Here is an 11,436-nt window from a genome sequence, read left to right on the forward strand (position 1 = left end):
TGTGACACCTAAACCATAATATATATTAAAAAATTGGAAAAAAAAATATAAGAGAGAGGAACCAAACCAAAACACTTGCAAAGAGAAGCAAAATAGAAAACAAATTAAGAAAAACAATAATTCGGCAAACTAAAACGTGTAACCATGGTTTTCTAATTTGTCTGGGAACCCATTGCCTTCCGTGAAGATATGGGAAGAATTAACCTCAACTCTTAAATGGAAGCAATTATGCCATCAATTGCGAACAAAAATTGAAACAAGATAAGCTTATTTGAGCTCCAGCAAAGCACTTATAGATTCAAGGTAGACGGTTTTCTCCTTCTCTTGTTCTTTAGAGTATGTTTTCTTTTGTTATGATGTCGATTACTATGAGTAACTAAATCTATAAGATTAGGGATCTAAGATGAACCTCTATTTATTTGTCGGACTAAATTAATGTAGTTTTTTTTTATTCATTATGATTTTAGTTATATTGCTTTTCATATGTTTCACCATTTAAATATTTTATAAAGTAGGTTTGGGTATTGATAGTCAGATTTACAAAATTGTTTACCAAGTAATAAAGTGTAGGTATATTATCGTATCTACATGGATTGTTGTTCCAATGAGGAAACTCACGTTACTTTTTTGGGAACATAAAACAATAAATAAAAAGAATAAATAAAAGATAAAGGGGGGTTTTGCAATTTAATTTGTTTGCGGAGAGAAAGAGTTTAGGAGTAACCTGGTTTGATTGCAGAATGTCAGAGGCGGTTAGTCCTCTCTATTCACTTGTTGGAATTAATTAATGGTCAAGCATTATTCATATATTTGTTTTACGTCTTCTATTTAAGTGAAGAGTTTTTGGGGTTTTATTTCCTACCTGCTATCGAGTTACACCTACTTATCACACAGATTTGTACGTGTGAGGTCTTACGCTCTCAGAGGTCTGGGTTTATTCTCATTCAGCTGTCGAGTTGTAACTTACATTGGAGTTTTTACACGAGTCAATGCTTAGGATCATCAATCCTATACGGGATGCACCTTCGCACATAGATGTATGTGGGATTCTTACCCTCTCAAAGGTAATTAAAACAAAGACTTAAATTAGGGTTCATAAATTCTCAACGGTCCTAAAGGTTCTCTCGTCTATGAATGTTAGAAGTTCATCTTACATACTCTCCCTCTCGGTAGTTCTACAAATGGGAAACCATATCTCGTCTACCTTACCAAGGATGAAAGAAGAATAAAGTTATTATGCTAATTAACTTCTCTGTTGTTACTACTCTTTCCCTGTTTACCATACTCATTATCGTAGTTACTTTTTAATTTGGGTAGGTTTTCACCAATATTAGGTATGTCACTTCCCTAAGTACCGTTATCTCAGGGTTGGTTTGCTTTAGAAGAAATAAATAATTCGCATAATAAATCAAATACGATTCATAAAATATCTTAAGCTTTAGAAGAAATAAATAATTCGCATAATAAATCAAATACGATTCATAAAATATCTTAATAAAGAACTTAAATTAAATAATCCAACAAATAAAACAGAGGTGTGTCTTATAACACTACCCTAATAAGGTTTAGTTACTCGTAATAACTAAAGACAAATTAAAAAAGAAATAAAACATACCATAGAGAGTTAGAGTGAGGAGAGACTCCTCCCATGAAGCTCATAGTGTTTGCCTTCCTTTTGAACTGCTTTGTTCTGAATGAAAAACTATGAATGAGAGGAGCTGTACTCATAGGAATGATTTCCACCTGGGTTTGGGAATAAAAATTGGGCTTTCTCCACTTAAAAGTAGCAAAAAATAATCATGACCCGCAGTCAGCATGCCCAGGGAGCTTGGCTATGCACATGGGTATATTTTGCCATGCCCTGAGCGCATGGCTCATGCCAAAGGTACATAGTGCATGTCCGGGGTGCATCAATGCCTATTTCTCGTGCATAATCACTTGTTTCTTCACCTTTTGGGTGTTTTTTTCCATATGAGATGTCCCTGCACTTGGGAGCAAAATTTTTCCTTTTCTAATGTCTTTCGAGGCTTCTTATATCTTCATTCATTGTATTCCCAAATCTTCACAAGTTTTCAAGATGTTTTTCTTTGACGATTTGCATGATTTCTTCTTGAATTACATCAAAACACCCTTAAAATTGCTATGTTTCGGGAAAACTAGAATTACATGACTCGAAAAGAAAACATTGCAAAATGTTCCGAAAACCATAGACAATTGTTCTAAAACTCCTCTATTTTGGATCGAAACTAAATAAAAATGACTGAAAAATATGCTAAGAATAACGTAAGATGAAATGTCATTAGGATCATTGACTGAATCTTCCACTTTAACTGAATCGTTACATATAACATTTATTAAAGAGTATCATGGACCCTTATGATATGATGGTCAAACATATTCTTGGAGTGTAAATCCTTTTGATGAAAATTCAGGAGGTATACGAGGTATTGAAGTCAAAGGAAGTGTCAATGGTTTTCATAATTTAGTTATGGAGGTTATTGAGCAATCCAACATCTGTAGGGATAGAAATATTCTTCCTAAAAATGAACCATTGTTCATATAATCCTTAGGTCTTAATTAATGGGTACTTTTAATTAATCCAACAAATAAGGTAGAGGGGATTTGAAAAATCGTAATCACCGTTAAACATGAAAAGATAAATAGTTCTACTTACTACCCATCTTGTTTGATTCTATGAAGGAAGGTGGGCAACACTTCAATGTTTAGTAGGAATCCTTAGGTTGATAATCTAACTCCAAGTTTTTTTCGTAGCATATTTTCCCAAATATATCCCACCATAACCTAAGCCATGTCACAACCCGGAAAAACCTCAATGTATGTATATAATCTGATCTTGACTGACTATTTAGAATTGTCTCAAATTTACAACAAGGTACATTCATGTGATGACTTTAGTGGAAAAATGTTTTGACCCACTCTACTGGCTTTAGCATATACATACGTGTATCTTGGAAAATAGTGTGTCTGAGTATATAAGTTATCTTATCCGAGTCTGTCCCGCTTGTATGTAATATGGTAAGTGAGTCAATCTATAAATGGGATGAGATGACAATCTAAGAAACCTCTTCGAAAAGGTATATTTTTCCTGATAAAATGCAAAGAATAAAATTTGTTTTTCTTTCTTTACTTGAGGACAAGCAACTATTTAAGTTTGGGGTTGTGATGACAGGTCATCTTACGTTATTCTCAGCATGTTTTTCAGTAGGTTTTCATCCAGAATCGAGGAGTATTAGAACAATTGCTTATGATTTTCGAGACATTTGTAATGTTTTCTATATTTGAGTCATGTAATTCTATTATTCCCAAAACATAGAAATTTTAGGGTGTTTTGATCTAATTCACGAAGAAATCATGCAAATCAGCAAAGCAAGACATCTTAAGACTTGCAAAGACTTTGGGAAGATCAAATATGAAGATTCAATAGGCCTTCAAAGACATTACAAAGGGAGGGATTTTGTTCCCAGGTCCCAAGACATATTATACGGAAGCAAACACTCAAAAAGATAAAGAAACATGCATTTCTGCACCGGACAACACTCACATGCATCTCGAGCACGATTCCATATGTCCCGAGCATGGTTGTGCGCCTAGCGCACGGGTTTAAAAAAATCTATCGATTTTATATTATCATACATTGCATTAACTATGACATATTTGAAGAGGCGATGTTATTTAGCTTCATTTTGTTATATTCATGTTATAAGAGGTTGATTTTGTTGGAAAATAAAACAATAATATTTTGGGAAAATTACACTCACCTCCTTTGAGGTTTTCTTAAAAAACGCCAATACCCCATCTAATTTTAAACTAAACACTAATCTCCCTTAAGTTTTATTAAAAGTGACAAACACACCCATTAGATTAACAGAGTTAGATCATCGTTAATTACCCTTCTACTTTCATTCACCTTTACACCCATTCATTGTCTCTCTTTTCCACCATATGTTTCATTCTTCATTCTCTTCCGCTGTTTGCAATTTGTGAAATACTTCAATTTTGTTCTCCATCACTCCCTTGTACCTTATCAAATTATGGGAACACCATCTTCAACCATCTTCATCTTTCAAATCCAACAAGTATTCGAATCCCTTGAAAGTTGGGTGAAGTGATTGAGGATCATCGTGATCATCTAGAAAAGGTGAAAGAGGTTCAATGTGATAACCCAATATGAGGTCCTAATATAATGTAGGACAAAGTTGTGAAATGAAACAAAGTGTAAGCGAAAACGAAAGCAAAAAGAATGATAATAAGCAACAAAGTGAATCTCTAATTTTTAGTTTAAACCGTAAAGGGGTGTTTTTTGCACACGGTTATGTTGTGTTTTTCTTTAACAAAACTATATATTTTTTTTTATTGAAGAACAAAACTCTACATTTTGTGAAATCGCAAATCTTTACAAGTATATTATAATTTTAATGTCCATCGAGTATGATACTTGGCATTATTCATATACTTTTTTTTTATGCAAAGGAAAAATATATTAAAAACAAAAACAAAACATACAAAGACTGGGGGGACATTGACCTGACCCAGGTACAAGGTACATTCCATACATGAATACACCGTGAGAAACCAAAACAACCCTAATCAATCCTCACAAACAAACACTTGTCTCAAGCGCAACCTAGTGCACCCGCGTACGAGCACGAAACCAAGTTATAAAAAACTGAAAAAAGTGGCATCTGATAACACGGAATCCGGATCCACGTACCAACTCCCTAAACATATCAGAAAGTATAACGCTCTTTTGAGCATAACAGTCCGACAGGACTAAAGAACCAACACCGGAAGTGAGGCACACTTAACATCTTGAGACCTACAGATCTCAACAGATCTGGAACATCAGAGAATCAAATAGTAGGAACCAAACACAACCAGTCACGTCAGAACCACATATTGAACCAGATTGATGAGTCAACATAATAGTCACCAACCATACCCTTTCGGGTTTAAAGAACCAACATACCATTTCGGGTTTATGAAAACAACCACAAGCCAGGAACTGAACCCACCCCACTCTCTGAAAGAAAAACGAACGAAAAGAGCAACCTACGACGAAGAAGGAACAACCGCGATTGTAAAACAAAAACACAAACCTTCCAAAACGGTGGAGGCAAGCTATGAGAAACCCACCAACACATATCTGGAACTGAATCCGACGTAAATGATACTCTCTAAATAAATGTATACTTATAAATGTCATTTATTTTAGTAAAATTTATATTAATTAGATGTTAAGAATTGTGCATATGAAGTGTAAGCCATGATAAGAGTTAACTGTAATTTTAAGGGATGAAATTCAATTACATCCAAAGAAAATGGTAAAGATGGTAATTTATATTAGTTTCTCATTAAAAAAAAAAAAATTTCGTTTCTCCAATTTTTCAAAATGTCAAGTATGATAGCGAGAACATTTATTGATTTTAACTAAAAGTCATTTGTATCTTTAAAAAAATAAAAAAGTAATTTGTAATAGACTAGAAACATTCTCCCGTAAAACATTTTGTGCTATTGATCCACTAGCCAAATGAAAATGTGCATTATTCCTAACTTGAAACTTCATATTTTTTGTTGGTCTAAGTTAGGAAACCCATATATCTATATATAGGGGTTTACTAGAATACACTCACTAATTTCTATTAAGGTGTGTTTTAGCAAAGATATAACTAAAAAGTTGTTAAATACATCTTAAGGTGAATGTTGCTAAAACACACATTCTAAAGAATAAGTGGGTGTATGTTAACAACTCCTATATGCATTTGCTAGAATACACCCACTTATTTTTAGAAGGTGTGTTTTAGCAAGTTATAACTAAAAAGTGGTTAAATGTACCTTAAGGTGTAGCTTGCTAAAACACTCCCACATCAAAACTAGTGGATGTGTTCTAGCAAATAATATATATATATATATATATATATATATATATATATATATATATATATATATATATATATATATATGTATGTATGTATGTATGTATGTTCAGTAATGTCATTTTCTTGCTCAATTGGTTAAGAACACTTAATTCTTTTTATAGACTCAAATGGCTTTGTATATTATTATTTTTCTTTTGATTTTTTGAGAGCTTTTTTCTTTTGATTTTGCTTGGTAGCTTCTTTGGCTAAGTTAGCTTTTTATTTTTTATATAATGTTTAATAGCTGCCTAGCTTCTTTAATGAGTCAAAAAACATAAAAGGAGCTTCAAATTATTCAACCCGTGTTACCTGGAGAAAGTAGATGCTTCATTTGGTACGATGAAATTTCATGGTACAGCTCTACAACATGCGTTTGGTTCTTAACAAAATTAAGTGCTATTTATAAAATTATCCTTTATTTATAACTAATTTAAAACATGACAAATAATACTGTGAACACTTGCTAACTTAAACGTATTTACTATTGTCCGTTGCCACATTTCAAAACAATTTTATCTTGAAAAAACACTGTCACAAAAGAGAGATAATTTGATCAATCTCATCCTCATTGAGAGATAATTTTGCTGCAATGTTAAGTTGGAAATGAAACTTATAGAGACCAATTCCATTAAACTTCAAATTATAAATGATTATAGAAAAATTGTCACAGATTAAATAATATTATTTTGTATATATCTGGTTGCTGTGTAATATTTTTTCAACGTGATATGCCCTACAAATCTCAATTGAAATTCAATGGGTTGTTTTTCTCTCAAGAAATAATGATTCTCAAACCTTGAAAATGAAAAGAAAAAAAAAAATTACAAGATAAGGTTTTATATAGTCGAGTTTAATATATGTGCATGATTCTAATTAGGGTTAATTAAGTTTTTGGTCCTTATAAATATCTGCAGTTTTGTTTTTAGTCCCTATAAAAATAAATCACACTTTTTAATCCCTACAAAATTTTCCGTTAGTGTTTTTAGTCCCTGTTAAATTAAAATTTGTTTAATTATGCTTAAAATTTTAAATTTTTTAATAATTTTTTACATACTTGTTTAAAACATTATAAAAGGTTCCGCCACAATAAATTAATTCAAAATTTTATTTTTAGGTCCAAATTTTCGTTAGTTTTATCTTGAATTTTTGGCGTTTAAAAAAAATTATATTTAATTCATTACATGTTAAAAAATTCTAAATTTTATAAAAGAGATTATTATAATGTTCTTAGCATGTCTTTTAAAAATCATTTAAAAATATAAAAGTTTAAGTATAATTAAACAAATTTCAATTTAACAAGGGACCAACACATACTTTTAGTCCTTATAAGATTAAAATTTTCTTAATTGTGCTTAAACTTTTAAATTTTTAACATATTTTTCACATACTTACTTAGAATATTATACAAAGTTCCTCCGCAAAAAAGTAACTTAAAATTTTATTATTAGGTCCAAATTTTCATTAATATAATCTTGAAAATTTGGCATTTAAAAAAATTCATATTTAATTCATTACATGTTAAAAAAATAATAAAAATTTACAAAAGAGTGTCTTATGATGTTATGAACATGTATGTAAAAAATCTTCTAAAAATTTAAAGTTTAAGCATAATTATTTTTTTTTTAATTTAACAGGGACTAAAAACACTAACAGAAAATTTTGTAGGGACTAAAAAGTATGATTTATTTTTATAGGAACTAAAAACAAAACTGCAGATATTTATAGGGATCAAAAACTTAATTAACCCTTCTAATTATTATGGGACTCAATCATATTAAAATTGTTCTTTTGCAACATAAAAAATATCACAAGTGCTTCATATATATATAATGATAATGGTGCACATTTCATGCACATGTAACGTCTTTGCTTGTAGATCCTCCATCCTTATAAAGTTGAAATACAACAACAATGTTTTCCATTATTATAAATAGAATGGTGTATAAGGTTATTGGCTGCATGTATGTACAAATTAATTATTATAATAATGTTGAGAGTGCTAACATTATTTTACACTGGCAAAGCTTTGATGGCTTCACTATGAGAAACATGCATAACCCTTCAAATTTAAATCTTTCATGCATTGTGGACAATACGGTATTTAATTATGGGTCAGTGAATGGTCATTATCGGCCATTGCATTTTGATATATATAGAGATTTCACCATAAATCACTATATTCAACCATAGTATCCATGGGCACAACCTAAATGAAAAATATTTAGACACATACATAATTAGAAAAATTAAAAATAAATAAATTAGTCACATCATTTTTTACTTTAATTTATCTATTAATTTTGTTTATTTATGTGTGTGCCTAAGTGTTTTTTATTTGTGTTTATGACCAATCAAGACTTTCTCGTAACAGCAGACCATTTCACATAGATTAAGAAAATATCATAAATTAAAAAAATGATAATTTTATTACATTATCCTTACCAACATGCAAAGTAGTAATAAATAATTTGAAAGTATTGCATATAGTATTAATTAGAGTTACAATTGAAAAAAAATCACTTAAAACTACACATTGGGAAATGAAAGTGAGACACTCTTTGGGATAAATATTATGCAAGTGCTAACATGTGTCTTTAAGAGCACATGTTAAGAAATATATGTCTTAAAAATTGTGTATTTAATTTTTTTAAAAATCAAAATATGTTTTTCAATGTAAACTTGTTACTTTTAGATCCTTACATGTGTCTTTAGACAAAAGTAAGCGGTCTCCGTAAGCTTAGCTCAGTTGGTATGAACAATGTAGCATAATATATGCAAGGTACGAGGTTCAAACCCCGGCCACCACCAAAAGACAAAAGTAAACAAGTATGTAAATATTATTATAAATGCGACAATTATTATAGGACATGGTATACACAAATGTTAGCCAAAATTTAAATCCAAGGTGAGATGAGTAACTTTTGTTGTATACCAAGTGTAAGTTAGAAGTGCTACATCGGTTAGAAAAGGGGAGATTGAATATTTTGTAAGTGGGGGTCAATAAACTCATTGTCTTAATATTTTGTGTAAGAGTGTGATATATCTCTCACTTGTGTGGTTTTTGCTTCAAAGGTGGTATGATGAATTGATAGACTTACACTTGATGGAGGAGATTGTTGTATGGCAAGTGTGAGTTAGAAGGCACCATCAATTAGAAAAGTGGATGGCCGAACACTTTATAAGTGAGTGATCTCATAAATCCATTACTTTAAAATTTGGGAAATGTTAACTTGGGCATAAGTTAAGGAAACAAATATATGAACTTTTTCTTAAAAGTTGTGCATTCAATACTTTGGAAGTTTCAAAAATTATCATTTAAATATTAAATTTATTTGTTAATTCTATTTTAAGCTCCTTAACCTGTAGAGCACAAGATAACATGATCCTTAAAATTTTAAATAAAGAATATAATGTCTCTCACTTATGTGATTGCTCTTACATAATCCAAATGATTCTTCGACTCATGTTGTTACCCAACAATTTTCTAACTTTTGTTGTTCATTCCATAGGTGAATGCTAATAGAAATTAATAACTGAAAAGTAGTTGTCTAACTTTACTCAAAATAACAAGAGTCCATGTTTCTCTTATCTTTTTCCCACATCATGAATTACAATGCAAGTTTTATCTCTCAATGATCATCATGTGCAATGTCCCACTCTCTTACAAACTCATTAACGTTGTCATCCTGTTTTTTGTCTCTTCATACCCCACTGTTTGCATTTCTTGGAAGACAACTTCAAGTTCTTAATTAGAATTCTAGTAGTAAGCTAGCAACTTTGCTAAATCAAGTAACACCACTTGTCAAATTTCTAGCCATAATTAAGGATATATATGAATCTTCTAATGTGTGATGTGCAATTTAGATAATAAAATGTTAAACCCTAAATTTACCATCGGATTTTTAATAATTGCTTATTATATTTACACAAGTTTAATCATGATCTCAAATCATTTATTGTTCAAACAATATTGGCTATGGTTGGATCCTAATGTTTGCTTTTGGGGAGTTCATATTCCCACACGGTGGTCCAAAAACTTTGAGTAATTAATTTTCTATGTTCAATAATGGAATAAGAAACAAACAAATAACAACAAAAATTTATCTAATTATTGTAAAACTGTTTTTTAAAAAGAAAAATGAATTAGATTATTTCCCTTGATCTTTTTAAACAAAAGATCAAATAATATAGTTTTTATGAGAAAAAAAAAATGAATAAGGAAAAAAAACTATTATCATTAGAGGAAATAAGAAACATTACACACCTCATTTACATTGTTTTTCTTGTGTAATTATCTGTTAAATAAGAAAATCATATGTTGCACCTTATTGTAAGGAAAAAAAAAAGATAATAGTGTTTTACCCCTTGTAATATATGTTATTTCTGGATTTTCATCCTGTATTTTTTGTTTTGTTTTCGTTCTTGTAATTTGAAGATTTTTTGGTTTTGGACCTTCTTAACAAACTTCGGTCCTGTAATTTGAGCAAATTTTGGTTTACCCTCTGTAATTTGAGAAAATTCTGATTCCCTTCCGGTTGATTTGAACAAATTTCGGTTTACCCTCTGCTATATCATCGATTTTGTACAGTCAAAATTCACGAAGGTCCAAAATCAAAAATCTTCAAATTACAAGGACGAAAACTAAAAAAAAAATTATGTAATGGAAAACCGAAAATAACTTATATTACAGATATAAAACCCGATTAAACAAAAAAAAAAAAGAATCCCGTTTAGCAACTAAAGTGTGACAAAAGGTGTGGAATTAATGGCCCATGTTTTGTAAGTGGTCTATTCAAGGAGGTCCACGTAGAGGTAAATTGGGTTGTTACTCTTTGTAACAGTTCACACACCCTTATTATGGCTTCTGACATATCTACCTAATAGTCCCTTTCAATTGCACAAGTTTCAGAAAGTTGAAATTAAAACCAGCTCAATATTGTGCTTGAGATGAGAGATCACAGCTATATTTTTGTGATAAGAAAAGCATTAATAAGTGCTATTATGGTCCTACATGCATCTTCTTTTAGCCACTACACTGGTTAGTGAAAACAAATGCTACGGTTTCAAAGTCTATAAAAAGGGTTTCAATCAACAAAACAAAGTACAAAATTTATGTTAAATTAACAAATCAGTAAGTGAAAATTTCGTAGTGTATAACGTAATGTCACTTCCACAACTGGCAATTTTGTTCTCGTGCTTCCAATCAATAATACAATGGATGCTTGTCAATGAAAATGTGCTACCATTATGATTGTTGTGCCCTAACTACCTTTGTTTTCTTCCCTCACACAACTCCACTCTTGTAAATTAATTAACTTAAGGGTGACCCCTTAACTTAATTAGTTCAATTTAGCACCACATCCTACGTGAGAAGACACCTAAATTGTTGGTTCAATGTAGATATTCATCTAAATCTCAAATTGATTAATGACAAACATGTGAAGAGATATTATAAAAATAGAGTTTTTGAAATTTTATTACCACAATAAATCTAATAAAA

This window comes from Medicago truncatula, chromosome 7 (assembly GCF_003473485.1).
Source record: "Medicago truncatula cultivar Jemalong A17 chromosome 7, MtrunA17r5.0-ANR, whole genome shotgun sequence".
Lineage (NCBI taxonomy): Eukaryota > Viridiplantae > Streptophyta > Magnoliopsida > Fabales > Fabaceae > Medicago > Medicago truncatula.